This window comes from Balaenoptera physalus (genome assembly GCF_965194825.1).
Source record: "Balaenoptera physalus genome assembly, chromosome: 17".
NCBI classification, from domain to species: Eukaryota; Metazoa; Chordata; class Mammalia; order Artiodactyla; family Balaenopteridae; genus Balaenoptera; species Balaenoptera physalus.
Window position 1 is genome coordinate 80,711,605 of NC_138895.1, and position 16,742 is coordinate 80,728,346.

Genomic DNA, 16,742 nt, shown 5'->3' on the forward strand with positions numbered 1-16,742 from the left:
GAGCCTGTGCTCCGCAACAAGAGAGGCGGTGATAGTGAGAGGCCCGCGCACCGCGATGAAGAGTGGCCCCCGCTTGCCGCAACTAGAGAAAGCCCTCGCACAGAAATGAAGACCCAACACAGCCAAAAATAAACATAATAAATAAATAATAAATAAAAATTAAAAAAAAAAAAAGAATGGATGGTCCTCTTTTACAGAGGAATAAACTCAACTTCAGTGATAACTAATAACATTTGTTAACATTTTACTAACATTTTGCCTTAGACAACTCACCTAAGCGAGGACAGAGAAGCGATTAACCCAAGCCTTCTTTCTTGCAGTCATCACCTTAAAACAATTCTTGGGACAATACTCCTCCGGAATCCGCAAGCCATTTCATGCATGCCACGCAGTCACGTTGGGTCTTTAGACCTTTGATGCCTTGGAGAGAAATCCCAGGAGTCCATCTAAGGATCCATAAAGTAAATTATTTCTCAGATGGTCAAAACTTTTCTAGAACTTTCTGGTGGCATTTTCCTGACACATCCTCAATTTTGTAATTGTCCATTAGTTGTAATCAGTGATCTAACAATGAATTGGCCACAGATAAATGAATTGGCCATCAATAAAATGAGAACAAACGTAAAAGCCATAGTCACATGTATATTAATAAATTTCGGGTTTTATTGGCCTGAAAAGTGGAAAAGGAAGTGGATTTAATCAAACTAGAAAGAAGCAAAACTGCAGATCTGAGTCCACGAGAGAAGCCTAATTGGTCCTTGTTTTCTGCATTCCTCAGAGCACCGTGCAGGAGACTGTGATAGTTCCTCATGCTTCTTTATAAAGCCTCCCTAAAAACTTGGGGGCCAGCGAAGATGAAATTCTTTGGAGTATACAGGGTACAACCATTGGAAATTTTTCCAAGAACTAGTTTTTTTGGGGACCAAACACAAACATAATGGTTAACATGGGAAACACTGGAGACACTTCCTTTAATTAGAAGAACAAGACAAGAAACCCACTCCACCACTACGATTTATTACTGCATTAGAGAAAATAATTCATGCAATTTGAAAAGAAAAATAATGAAAGGTACATAAAAAGTCATTACAACTATCACAATCTGGAGATGGCATAATTACATTACTAAAACTCAACACAAGAGAACAAACTGGGAAACTTCAGTAAGATAGCAGAGTATAAAATTAATACCCAGCAATCCATAGCCTTCGCATATGTAAACTGTGCCAGCAAGAATATAAAGCATTAAACAAGACCTCATTTATGACAGCAACACAATTTTTTTTTTTTTTTAAAAAGCATCCTTGTAGCATGGTCTCTCTCTGTATTCTAAGATAAGGAAACCGGCATGCTTAAATGCGACATTATATGAATGGCATTCTTCTAGGAGAACTTGCTAAGTTCTTGGCCAATGTACGGTGATCTAGTTCATTCATATATTGACCTTCCCCTGTGCTGTCTTGTGGATGACCCTTTAAAAGTTGCCTCATGTGCTTCAAACTGCATCTCCCCTGCCTGAATCAGGAACAAGACAGCAATTTTAAGAAAATGTAAAACTCTTTCATGTCTAACTTCATGCCCATGTAAATTTCTTAAAACACTTTTATTGGAGAAATTCATTTGGCTGAAAGAGAAAAGATGAAACGAGATAAAATGTTGCGTTGGGATAAGTAAACTGAAGCGATTATATTTTCTATTTCCTTAGTATCATCCCAGCATTAATAGATCCCTGACCTCGAAAATTGGGGGTCTCGTTACCTTCTTATGCTCATTACTATTGCTAACGCTTCCCCGTCAATCATATTTATTTGAGAAGGAAACTTGAAAAAGCTTTCTCATCAGGCTTCACAGCAATATTTTTGTATGTGTTGATTTAATTCATTTGTTCCATGTCCTTTGTTGCTGTGGGATTTGTATTTTTGGTTTAAAGTGGAAAATCATTGTGCATTGCAGAGCTACTTGTTCTCAATACCAACACTTACCACCTGTGGTCTTAGCATTGTTTTCTTTTCTTAATTTTCAGTGTGCACTATCTACATTACCTGGAGCCAAATATTTATGGAGTCTCTCATTGGCATGCCTACGTTAAAATTTACGTTGTATCTTATCTGTTGAGTACTGCACCATATTTTAAAATTTATTTTGCTGTTGTCTAACCATAAATGTAATAAACAGAAAAGTTTTGAAGATTAGGAAAATGGAGATTTAGGAGTAGAAGCAAGGAAGGAAGGAAGGAAGGAGAGGGAAATAGGGAAAGAATTAACCTTACTCACAGAGATGTGATAGATGATTGTTAATATCTTAGTGGGAGGGCTCACAGACTTGTGCTTGTGCCAGAAGTACGAAAGGAAACCCATTTACCATGTATTTAAATATCTACAAGTCAAATGAAATTAACAAATTGACACTGAAATATATATTTTCCTCCTACCTTGACAGATATATCTAAATAAGGACATGGCAGTTTAGGCTTAAATAGTGACATCTCAGAACCCTAGAAGTGTTTCACCCTAACACGGCAGCAGAGCCCATCCCCTCCTCTGACCCCAGCACTGGCCCCTCCCCAAGGGCTTCACACAAACATGTGCCCTTTCCGTGTAATCCAGCCAGCAAATCTAAGTCCTCTTCATCGACTCCAAAACAGGTGGTCAACTCTTGGTGGTACGGTTGATATTTGGAAGGACAGATTTGAGAAAGAGGCTAGAACCACTTAAGCAGGGACTTAATGAGAGACTAGAGTCTCTGATAACTAAGATCTTGTCAGGACCAGGGAGAGTGAGGTCTCCAGGTGGGCACATCTTCTTTGCCCCACAGACAGTTATGAGGACAGAGATAAAGTCTGAGGAAAGCCCAGAGCAGGGTCCCTCTTTCAGGAGACTGATGCCTGAAAGTATTCCATGTGGGTACATTTTCTTCCAGGTTTTCTAAGTACAGGATATTACATAGCTGTGATCACGTTTATACACACACACATGCACACATACACACACACTATATAAATATATATATACATATATAAGCATATTTTGCTTTCTTAAAAATAATTTCTAACAGCATTGCATGTTTTATTAAACCTTTATATGGCTACAAAGACAACCTTGGTGTACTATACTTTAATTACCCAAATTCCCTTTATAGAAAATTTCAGTTATGTACATTTTTATCTGGTATGAATAATGACAACATAAATATACGGTGCGCAAAATTCCTTCTCCCCCTTTTAAGAAATATTTGTTCCACATAGATTCCCAGTAGTTGACTTGAGGAATGTGTGGAAAGTAAGACAGTGAAACCAAGAAGAGTTCAGGCAATTCTTTCAAGAAGCATGGTTACGAGACAGTAAGGAAGAAGTGGGTGGTATTAGGAGTGGAACCTGGGGTTGAGTTGGATATTTAATAGTATGTGTGTGTTGTGTGTGTTTCTGTGTGTGATTATTTGATGCTATTGAAAAGACGCCACTAGAATTGAAATCCCTGTATCTGTGGGGGAGGGGAGGCAATGTGAGGTCCTTGAAAATGTAGACCTTGTTGGGATCTGAAACTCTAGAAGAAGACTAAAAGGAGACGGAGGAGGTGCCCTGGCTTATTCCAAAAGTGGGAGAGGAAATGCAGGGCATGCATCCCAAGCATTTTTATATTCGTTCTCAGGAGGTTAAATCAGAGCCCCAAGCACAAAAGTAATTCTCAATTAGAACTTATATGGTCATTGAACTGGAGTTTTATTTTCTCTGTGGATTGGAGCTGAGGTCATCAGCTGAGACTCTGACTACAGAGACATGCGAGGTCTGAGGAGTTATGAGACTATAAAAAACATTTATTGTGGAAAAAGGGAGAAGATGTTGGCTAAGGAATCTCTTCAGGCTTCTCTGGACAAGGTCAGCATTCCTTCGCATTTGAGATCAAGTTTCAGAGTAGCACAGTAGATAGAAACGTATGATTTTTCTCTCGTACATCTCTGTGGCCTAGAAGTGGTCATGGATCCTACAGAGAAAGGGCATAGGGCACGGTGGTGTTGTTCCAGCAGAGGAAAAACAAAACAAAACAGCAATGAAGCAAGTAGGTTTAGATCATGTCCAAAGGGGTAGACCATGAATGCTGGAAGTAACTGAAGACAGGAGATGTTTTTAAATAGAAAAAAAGATTAGAAATGGAGTAAAGGACTAAGGAATTTAAACAACATTTGTATTGCTGGCCTGAAAGAATCTTATCCTCATCTGTTTCTTTGTCTCATGGAAGGCCTCCCTACGACATTTTTCTCCCGTCTCGCGTAATATCCTAATCCCTCTTCAAACGCTATTATGTTGTTAATGATTTTGTACAGTCCCCTCTGCTCCCTATCTTGGGTGCAGTGCTGTCCTCTGTTGAGGACCACGTGTCAGCTGCCACCTTACAGACTGAATGCTAGTCATTCATTTATTCCCTGTAAACCACTGTTCGAAAAGATGACATGTGAGACCTTATTCTCTTACGGTAGCAACGACAAAGGCTCAGGTGCTTGCTTTACTTATTATTTCCCATAAACAGAGGCACTATTTAAAGAAGAAGAAGAATGTTGGTGCAATTAAAAAGCCATACTATAAATCAGCTGACCTGTGTCTATGAACTCCCCATCCCATGGCAATCGAGTCATCTTGGTAATTATTAAACCATGAATGTGAAGCTAGTCGACGTCCGCATTCTCCACAATGTTATCGTACATGCCCTCACTTCTTGGTCCTTGAAAGTGGTTTTTGAACAAGCTTTGAACCCTGCAGTGTGAGGATGGCTTCAATATCAGTAAATCACAGGGATGTTTTCATGCATTATTGATTTTCTATTGTCAGTCACTACTTCATTATGTTTAGGGAGTGTATTATTTATAATCACCACTAAGCAACTCAACAAGGGTGCCACAAATCAAACTAGAACTTCTCCAACTAGCTGTCATGTTTCTTTATGACCAGTCTGGGAGTTTACATGATCATAGTGAGTTCCTAACTCCATTTCAAAGCGTGCCACAGATAAACTACCGTAATGTCAGATACTAAGTACTTGACTTTGAATATAAGCCTCAAGGCTGTGCAATAACGCATTATGAAACTGCAGGTGCCAAAATTCAGTTCTCTAAGAAATGAGTCCAAAAACACTTCAGATTGTTTCAGGCTACGTATCCTGGAAGGGAGCTTGCAGTTTGTCCTGTTGGGAAGAAAGCCTTGGGACTGCACTAACGTACTCCATAAGGGTTCAGAAAAGTTAAAGTACCTGGAGAACCCAAGACTCATGGGGACACCACGACAGCCTTGAGATTTCTGAAGGATTAATATGCAAACTACGGCTTAGACTCATTTTCTTGTATTCCAGACAGCAAAATCATTAGGACGAGTTCTCAGAACATGACTTTTTATAAATCACCACAAGGAGAGGAATTTCTAGTTAATAGAAATAATACAGAGTGGGAGGGCTTTCTTATAAGTTATTGAGTTCCCCAATACTTAATATTTTTAGGACAGTGAAAATTCATCTTTTGATACCTGTGGATTAAGCAAAGTGAAAGTTCTAATTTTTGTAGTTGTTCTGTCGTTTCCATGATTCTTTATTTTTTTTGAATTTTATTGTATTTTATTTTTTTATACAGCAGGTTCTTATTCGTTATCTATTTTATACATATTAGTGTATGTATGTCAATCCCAAAAAGGAATGGGTGTGAGAATATGTAGGAGATCATGGGTAAGGATGGGACCTGTGATTACAAAAGTGTGTCTAAATAGCAAACAAGATTTTTAAGACATTTTATTCTGTGTGGAATATACAGCTTAAATAAGCAAACAGAAGAAGACTTCTGTATCAGTCTCAATTCAAGCAGAGAAGCAGAACCAGTTCATATATATATATATATATATATATATATATATATATATATATACACATATACATATACATACATATATATGGTACATATGCATGTGTGCATATATGTACATGTATGTATATATGTGTGTGTACACACCCACAAACAGAAAGAGAGGATTGATACAGAAATAGAGACAGAGGTAGAGATTTGTTAAAAAGGATTTGGACTTACACATCTGTGGAGGTGGGAGATAGCTCTTTAAGGCTGTATCTCTGCATATGATGCTTGAGCTTGAAGCCTATAGGTCAGGTAGTCAGGAAGGAAAGACAGAGGTACAGTAGGGCAGAATGGGATCTACAAGCATGAGTTGGAACCACGGGGATGGACTGAGACCTGTATAGGTTATTTTTGCCTCTGATATGGGCGATGTGGGTACCTTGCAGAATCTGGTGCCCTCACCACAAACCTAAACATCCACATTCATGATCCAAGAGTCGGAGAAGGTGAAGAAGAAAGAAGTTAGAGCAGTCACTACTTTATACCAATGAAGTCAATAACAGATCGGCAACAAAGCGTGTGGGCTTAAGAGAGACTTGTCACTTCCTTTCCGTCCTCCAGATCTCCCAAGAACTTCCCTTGTGGTCCAGTTTAAGAGAAAACATACAAGACACAACATGCTAAGAAATGTAGTTCAGTCTTGCCAAGTTGACACATCACAAAGCCACCGAGAAAGCATATTGCAGCCCAAATAACAAGAATAGTGATGTAAAGAATATTTAAAATGATAACAGTTATGCCCTCATTGTTAGAATTTGGATGGGACTTTGCCACAACATTCAGCAGGAGTGAGAAGATCCCAGCTTCAAACATATAAACAAACTCAAAACTAGACCTAACCAGACCGTTTTATTTGTTCTCTCTTTCCTTGGACTAAAAAGTGGGTGCCTGACCAAATCATGCTGTGCCCTACATGCCAGGGTTAGCTGGTGGAATCAACCTCATTCAGGTATTTAATCACATAGGGATTATTCTCCCCCTTGCCAGACAGACCTGCTGTTCAAAACCTTGTGTCTCCTTGGCTTTCTGAGCCTCTGGCTTCTCAAGTTTGGGGAATCTGCCTGAATTCCCCAGTTCCTTTTGGTCGCTCATGTCCACACTCTCATCCTCTTCTCACTTCATCCTCATCTCTCCATTTCATGGTCACTTAGCTCTGGTGCAATTTGAAATCTAGGGAGGGATGCTTCCCTCCCTAGATTAAATCTTATAGAGCCTTCATTAACTCTATTATACTCCTGACCCCTTAGAGGAGAAAGATAAAACATTTGCCATTCCTCTGTATATTTCAGGGTTCCCTCCGATGTGGCAAAGCATCCCCCATTTAATTCCCTTTTATGCTTTTCACTGTGGCAGTTTCACAGTTCCCTTTTTATTCATTTATTTGTTTGACAAATGCACTGAGCGTGTACCAGGCTTTAAGCAGTGAGGGTACTAACATGAGCTGTCATTATGGAATGCACTTAGGGGCGAAGAAGTAAATAAATCATTATAATAATGGTTATTATAAAGTTAGATACGAGACAGGCTGGGACCTGGGACCCTTTGCTGCAGTGCTGCAATGCTTGCACCTGAACAAACCTCTCCTTGAGCAAAAAGATAGAAAGAAACTATAAGGGACTAAAAATAACTGCGTGCATGCGCAGTTGGGGCAAATTCTGGATAAAAAGATACAAAAGACCAAAAATCTCAACTGCCGCTTCTGAAGAGCCCAGAGCAAAAACAGGGTGTTGGGAGCAAAAGCAGGGTACTGCACATGCCCCGTGCGCTCAACACCACGAAAGGGGCGGGCAAAACACCTCAGCCACCCCTCCGGCCCGACCCCTGGACACACCCCTACCCTCACCCCCAAATAAAGAACCATCTCACCCCCCCTTGGGGAGCCAGTGAGCAAGGGAACCTGTTGTTTGTTCTCCCTCCTCCCCCCACTCCCAAATGAAGCCTTGCCTGAATTTCTTGTCTGGCTTCTAGTCAATTTCTATTGACTGGGGAGGGCCAAGAACCTGGTCAGTATCAGATACAGAACTACTGAATCAGAACTCAGAGATGAGACACCCAAAACAAATAGTTGGGTGTGGTGTGGGTAAAGTTAATAAACCACAGAAGGCTTTCCAGGAGATGTCATTAAACTGAGACTGGAATGGAGGACAAGATACGCTTCTTGACAAGGGACACATGTAAATCCATAAAAATATGAGTAAGGAAGGGACATAAAAGAATATGAAGATCAGCATAAGAGCATAGTGAAAAAGCAAAAATAATGCTTACGGTCTTTGAGCACTTATTATTAACTAAGCGTTATTCGAAGTCCTTACGTGTGTTAACTACTGCCAGCCAAAACCCTGTGGGCTGGTCTATTATTCACTTTCCTCATCCTCATATCACAGATGAGAAAGCTGTAGAACACCAGATTTAAGCAAAAGCTTAAATGGCGGACCCAGGATAGAAATCCACACCCCTTGACTCTAGAACTTGTGTTCTTAACCATTGTAGTCAACTTTCTGCGTCCCCCCGGGTTCAGAGAAGAAGGCAAGTGTAGCTCAAAGGAGCTGTGAAATCAAACGTCTTGGGTCTCGATCCTGGTAGCAGCTGCCAAGTCATTTTAAACTGTCGAAGAATCTGATCAGATTTTTATTTCTACATTTTCTCCCCAGGACAGTGGGTATCTGGAGTGGAAAGAAATTAAAAACAACGACCTCAGACAAAAGGGTCTTAATGTAAGCAAACAGCAATGTTGCGGGTGAGAATAACAATAGAAGAAAAGATGAAGGAGAAAGAATCAACAGTAGGTGCAGATTAAGATAGGAAAGAGGATGCTGGTTTGTGACTTTACAGACTGCTCTGTAAGATGGTGAAGACCAGACACGGAGGTCTTGGGGGAAGTCCACTCATTCCGTGGTGGAGGTGCTGACTTCGGGTTCCCTGTAGTCCAGGCGAAGCTACAGGGAGATGTCCGAGATATAGTGAGAAGGGATGCATTGAAAAATCAGGAGAGTAGCTTGATTGAAGGACAGGATTCCAGATTCATCAAAGATTGCAGAGGTGACGCAGCGCCTAGTGACCACTTAATTGTTGCCTTTATTTCCCTCCGTAACCCTGGCTTTTATGCTGCACTTGGAAAATCCTGCCTGATTCTACATAAGCTAGTTTCTGCCCTGCCTAATCCCACTTCACACAGAGCACTTCCCGTGACTGCAAACATTATGCTGTCAGGTTAGCAAACAAATGAATCCCATATAGGAAACCAGCCTGTCATTTGTTCTCTTGAGAAATCCAGCGAGAACAGAGAAGCACTCGGCTAATAAAGTTATACAAAAATACCAGACATAATTATTCATTATTCTCATCTTACATAATTCAGTCTGATGCTCCAATTCCCCATCTCTTATGCTCTGAAGACTGCTGAAATCACTATTCATGCAGTTATGAAAATATTTCTTTTCATTGACTGCATCTAGTTTGTTCTGCACTTCCCAGTTTTGTTTTGGTTTTATTCCATCTGTGGTGACATGGCTTAATGAGGAAGTCCATTCTTCTTGCTAGATTTTGGTGTAAATATTTTGTGTTCTGTGCCAACTCTGAGGTGCCCAAGGAGTAGATGGTGCTACTTCATTGCTCCTCTAAATCGTATTTATGCAAAAATAAAATGCAATAATAAAACATTAATGATGGTAGTACATCAAAATCCTGGGAAGTTGTGAAAAAAAAAAAATGTGTATGCCTGGTCTTGCAACCATGCTCTTTATTTATTTTAATTTAATTTAATTTTTTTATTTTTGGCTGTGTTGGGTCTTTGTTTCTGTGTGAGGGCTTTCTCTAGTTGTGGCAAGCGGGGGCCACTCTTCATCGCGGTGTGCGGACCTCTCACTATCGCGGCCTCTCTTGTTGCGGAGCACAGGCTCCAGACGCGCAGGCTCAGTAGCTGTGGCTCACGGGCCTAGTTGCTCCTCGGCATGTGGGATCCTCCCAGACCAGGGCTTGAACCCGTGTCCCCTGCATTGGCAGGCAGATTCTCAAACACTGCGCCACCAGGGAAGCCCCAACCATGCTCTTTAAAAAGCTCCTCAGGTGAACTGATTGTAAGAAGTCTGGGAAACCATTATCTTAAGACTATATTGTTTCACTTCATGAAAAGACTCACATTTCAAAAATGTAGCAAAACCGAGGTCAGCTTCCTGTCTCTTCCGTAAACCCTGGATGTGCTTGCACTTTCTCACTTATCACCAAGACCATTCTCTCCATTTCCTTTACCTCCTTCAGTTTCTCCTTTAGATGTAGGTTTTCCTCATGGTTCTCACCCTTGTCTGATTTTCTTTTCTTTTCTTTTCTTTGGAATGCCTACTTTTTGTTGAGGAGATGTATATCCTATTGTGATTTCACCTACCACCTCTTGGCTGATGGTTTGGGAGCTAAAAAAACCAAGGTAGTCAAACAATTATGGTGAAGAGTGCTGAACACGCGTGTAAAGGGCCAGAGGTCTTTACCCAGCGGATTCTTCAAACTCTCCTTATTCTAGATGCTTCTACCTTTGTAGTTCCCTCTGGAAATGGAAAATTCTCTTTCAAAATCCTGCATTTCTTTTTCCCACAACACTTGGCAATCTATACTTGTCAGTTTGTTTCTGGAGACCAAATCACGGGGTAGTGTGATCTTTCAAGAATTCACATAAGGTTAGATTTTGTAAAATGAGATGAGAAAGGCAAACACAATTGTAAGGCATTAATTTTGTGACGAGAGATTTGAATTCCTAGATAAGTTTTGAGACTTTCAGGGTCAGGTGTGACAGTTGATTACCACAAGATTCTAACATTTCCAGAAAAGAAGATGAGATTGTTGAAGAAAATCTCGGTGACAGTGCATCCATATTGCGGTGAGACCTCCTGATCATATCTATATATGGCCTTCCTAAAATACAGAGCTGAAAATGTCCTTCCAATAAAATTTAAGCACCACAAGGACAGGGATTTTCATGTATCCCATGCACTAATATACATGCCTAGCATATAGCAGACCCTCAACTACATTTGTTGAATAAGTAAATAAATCTCCTTACTTAAAAACCCCCTAGAAATGCAAAATGCTTCTTCATCAGCCTCCAACTAATGGGACAGTCTTATCTCAGTATACATCTTTCCAAATTCCACACATATTCCCAAAACCATTCACATTTCTCCAAAGTTGCTTTTTTAAGGAAAATTACATCTGGCACTTCTTTGTTGTAAATATATTGTGATTAATACACTTTTTATTTTAAAAACTGAGCTACATACACTGTTTTTGGAATATAACAGTAAAGAAAATAACACCCTTGCCTTTGAGGTGTTTATAGTCTAGCAAAGAATAGAGACATATAAATCAGAAATGACTATAAGGAAAAGAACACACACAACATGACAGAGGACCATATAGGGAGAGAAAATAAAACATGTTTGAATGTCTAGGAAAGGCTTCTTTGAAGAAGTGATGTTTTAGCTGAAACCTGAAATATGTGCAGACTCCTTTTATACATAAACCCAGAGGCAGGACCCACTACATAATTTGTAGGGTCTAGTGCATAATGCAAAGGAAGTTCCCCTTGTTCAAAGAGTCATCTGTCACTTGTCACAGTGTTTTCATTTGCTATTTGATGGCATTCTATCTAGAGAAAACTAAAATTCTGAATTATTAGCATGAATTTATCCATTCATCTTTATATTATACAATACCGGGTTTTGTTGCAGATATAAAAGCGTTAAACTGATAAGTAAAATCACTAAAATTAATTGCGTGGTTTGTACATGCATAGGTATTTCATTTTTTACCAGAACAGTGGAAATGCTGCACAAAACTAACTCATAGTTTTTATTTTACTTTGTGAAGCGTAAACGTTCTACCAACAATCTCTACCTTCGTTTTACTGATGAACAAGGAAGGACTTAAAGGAAAAGGAATTGCAGGTGACCTTATCGTTCCCTTTCCTTCTGCATCATCATTTTCAGCCTTTCCTGGCAGCCAGCATCCCCCTCCGTCCCTTAGTTGCAAGTATACTTACCTTGTACACTTTTTGAGTCTTGCTGAATTCTCACACATTCTGTCCACCAGACTTCCGTGTCCCCGAGGCATCAAGAATGCTATATGCAGATGGGCCAGCAAGAAACAGTGGGCATGCACAGCACATGTATCTCCTCTGTTCACCTGCATGCTCCATTGACCCTTCCAACATCCCTTCCAAAATACAAGTTCAAAGATAAAAGTATTCAGAATTTCTAGATGGTGACAGCAGAGCATTTAACCAACTTTGCCTTTCTTCTGAGTGAGACCCTACCACTACTGTACAGATCGGACATGCACGAAGCCAGCCCTGCCAAGAGACAAGAGAGAGCAGAGCACATTCGGGAACTTTTCTTCATTTAGGCTGGTTGGAGCATGGAGTGTAATGAGAGCACTATGAAATAGAAGATGAAGAGCATTTAGTACATGTCAGCAACTTGGCGGCTTCTGCTATGTGAAAGTGGACACCCTTCAGCCCTACATGTGCTTACATTGTTAGCAGCATTAGAAAGTTGTGATGGTTTTCTCCTGGAAAGGTTTGGTCTAGCTTCTCCAAGGCCATGCTCTCCTGCTTTCTGCCCTTACCTCCTGGCAGGATTTTCTGGGCCCATCTTCTTCCTCTCTGCTCGTAGATATCCCCAGGCTCTGTCCTAGGCCGTCTTATGTTCTCCCCAGGCAATCTCATTCACTGGCAAGATTTCTATTGTGATCAAAACACGTTATCTAGCCCAGACTTCACACTGAAGCGCCAAGACGATTTATCAGACATCCTCCTAAACATTGCCTACAAGTACATCAAATTGTTCATCTCTGCCTGGCCATTCCTTTTTAAGAGTGCCCTATTCTTCACTGTACAAATACGAGAATCATTTTAATTCTACTCTACCGAATTGCTAATCCTTTACAATAGTCTTTAAAAGTCTACATATGGCCATCCCCGTTTCTACCACCCCAGTTCAAGCCTAAGTCATACAGGCTCTAATTTCTATCCGTGAACCCTCTTTTTTCCTTCAATTCATGCTTCACACAGAGGTTAGAGGGTCATTAGAGCAAAATCTGAGTGCCATTCACCTGCTAAAACTTCTTCAATACCTTGCAAACTTCTAAGAGGAAATACAAACTTTGTAAGATGATTAAAAGACCAGCATTTTCCAGACTCGCACAACATTTTTCGTCTCACCTTTTCCGACCCTGATGGGTTGGAATCTAGACTCTCTTGCTGTGTGATCTCAGAAAGTCACTTCACCATTTGCGCTTTAGTTCACTTGTCTGTAAAATGCAGGTAACAACACATTCTTCGTAGGGTTGTTGGAAGGACAATAACAAGGTAATATATATCAGGGTCTTAAATATTAAGTACTACCTCATTATAAGACATTGTCAGCTATCTCTGGGGTAACAAACACAAAATCTCCGTGGCAAACAATAGGCATTTATTTCTTGCTCACCGTTTTGAAAGTTGGCAGGTAGCTTGATTTGGATGTAGGTCACCTGGGCTTGGATTCAGACTGCAGGCCCACCCAAGGACTCACTCTGGGACCCTGGCTGAAGCTGAAATGGTTATCTGAGCATGTTCTCATGGTAAAGGTGAGAAGCATCCAGAGAGATGAGTGGGAATATAAAATGCCTCTCAGTAGTTGGTTCAAGACTGGCATTGAGTCAGTCCATTGACCGATGCAAGTGCAAGGCCATGGCACGCGAGGTATAGCCTCTTGGGGGGGCTATGGAGAATGACGGAATTAATATTTCCTGCATGTTAATCTGATGTGTCACTGTCTTTGTCACGTGTCCTTAGTTCCCAGGCCTTGCGCTCCAGCCATGTTCCACTTACCTAATTTATGTCATTTATTAAAATGCCTATGCTTTACTTTGCATGTGAAGCTTCCTACATGCTGCCTGGAGAACTCTCTCCACTTGTCCAATTTAGCCAGGCTTCTTGTTTCTCTTTCACACTAAAGTTCTGCCTTGTTCCCTTGTCAAGATCAGTCTGCCCTGCTCTCACTGTGCTGAGTATTTCTTCTATTATATCAAGCATCTTGCTCATGGACTTGGATACATGATACCTCTATACAAATAACATGGGTCTAGAACAGTGCCTACCTAGCATAGAGTAGGTTCTCAAGAGATATTGGTAGAATGAATGATTCATGTTTGTCAATATTTATTCAGGACACTTATAGCCAGTGAGTAACAGAGATGTGATGCAATGTGAGGCCAGGCCCCCTGAGATAGTAGCTGAGTGACTGTTGAACCACCCCAGTGCAGGGAATAAACTACTAGCAGAAAATGTAGGATATTTTAGAGCCTCAGCCCAGTGGTTGATATTTAAGACAAGTCTCCAATAGTATCAGATGTATTTCTAGGTTTCATTTTTAAAGTTGATGCAAATCAAGAAGGGATATAGCCTACATGGAGCTCTACAAAGGGTTGTCAGACATTGCGAGTCAGGGCAGATCAGGATAGACTTTTATCATGGTGAGCAGTGTGGCTGAATGTAAATTGAAATCGTAACCAAAAAAGTTTCAATAAATTCAAGCCCCAAACTGGTGGTGGTAAGAGGATAATAGGAGAACAAGGAACAAGATTAAGGGGAAGGAAATTCACAAGCAAGGATGTCAGTGCAATGATGAGTGCATGAGTGAAGATTAGGTGCTTAACACGGAGAGAATGCTGGAGGCCAGGTCTTCCCTCCCACCAGGATGTAATATTCCTGACTGACCTTGGGCCAGGAGACGTCCTGAATGCTTACAGGAATGAGTACATGCAGGAAAGAATAGGAGTAGCACCTTCATTATACTGCTGTCATTTGTGGTGTGTTGATGATGTACCAGGCAATGACCTAAGGACTTTGTATATATTACGCTACATTAGCCTCATAACAGTTCCCATCAAGTACATGGTCTTTCTACTCACCATTTAACCACTGAGGTGTCCAAGTCTCAGAGGATTTCAGAAATGTTGTCATGGTTACCGTCCTAGTAGTGGTACAGTTGGGTATAGACAAGGATGCGTGTCCTGATTGTACCAGCCAGACCATATGTATTCCAGCAATGCATTCACTTGGCAGGGTCCGGACAGGGACCCAGGTCTTGTTGGGCATATGTCTGTCCAGGGCCCATCCATCCACAGGCTTACCAGTAGGGTGATTACACTGATTCTAGGCTCAATCCCAGTGAATCTGATATCTACTCCTATGCTTCCTACCCTGTCTAACTGCGTGCCCTGAACAAACTGCCTAAAAATACTTGGAGATCATAGTTACTAAAGACACTGAGGAAAGTAGTTTCCAACTTTTGATATAGGACTTCCCTGTTAGCTAAGTAATATGTTCAACCCCATGAGTGGTAGTCAAACTATGGTGGAATTTGAAAGAGACACATCTTTGATTTCATAATAGTGTGAGTTTGTTGCTATGCCTCTGAAAAGAAACCCCCGAGAGAAGAGAATCTGCTTATGCTTCATGTGTGTCTTTTCAACTCACCTGAGTATAGAATCTCAGATTCCAGCTAATGACCTGGTAGTTTACTTCTAATGTGATCTTTCAGGATAATTAGTCTCTGTATTTATCACACAACTGTCCTATTAAGAAATGTTGATTTTGTTGGGTTTTAAAACTGTAAAAGGTTAAAGATGTAAACTGTAAATCATCTATCAAAGATAATCAGCTGAGTGATGGTGTAATTAAGGATGGTACATTGGGTCTGAGTATCTTAGAATCTTTTATTTATTTTTTTCCTCTTCAGACATCTCTGCTTTACCAACATTAAGAAGATGAATAATAATAATAATATAATTGAAAGATCAACATATAATTATAAAAGACCTGATCTGATATTAAAAGACTATTATCAGATATTAACTACTCTAAGGGTCCCAAACAATTTACTGTTGATGTGGAAAATTCAATCTTTTTATTAATGATTGACAGTCTGATCCTGGAGAGTGTAATATCTATGGCTTCTATTACGAATTGGACCACCTCAGTTCTTCAACAGACAGCAGACAAGAAAGCAAGGTCTCTATAGTTTCATTGAGCAGCAGAGAATACAAATTTCCTTTATTTCATCTATCTCTCAATCAGAAAGGAAGTAGGCCCTTAATCTTCATTCTGCCATCACTGTGTACTGTGTCACTGAAGGGTTTTATTTATCTCCGGGGTTTATCCCAGCCTCTAGAGTACATGGGCATGAAAAGGTCTTTTTTCAATCTCCAAGTCTGGATGGTCTGGAGAAATTAGCCCAAATTTGTCCTTTTTATTTTTCTTGACACCTTCCATAATAAGGCAAATTACACATGACCCCTGCTTTCTCTCAGAGCCTTTTGTATTAATTATTTATGTATCAGTCAGGGTTCAATCAGAAAAGTAAAACCAGTAGGAGGTATAAAAGGTGATTTGTTAGAAGGAATTGGCTTGCACGATTATGTAGCTAGTTAGGCAGGTTCTACAGGGCTGTGTCTCCAAGTCTGAGGTTGGAGTTTGGAGTCTGTGGGGCAGGAAGGTCGGGGGAATGCCAGGAGCAAGCTGGAACCTCACAAGCATGAGTTAGAATCCCACGAGAGTGCGCTGAAGCCCACGTCTGCTCTTGTTTCTGACCCTGGTGATGTGGGTACCCTACAAAAGCCAGGACCCCTTGTCACAGAGCTAAACATGCACATCTGATGCAGGAGCCTTAAAAATTGAAGGAGAATCCAGGGACTGTAAAGCAATTCCCGGCCCAGAAGCTGCTTCATTCTCATGACGTGAGTCCATAGATTGGTAAAAATGTATGTCAGTTATAAAACTGCCAATGCCTTTCTTCTGCCCTCCAGACCTCATAAGAATCTCCCTT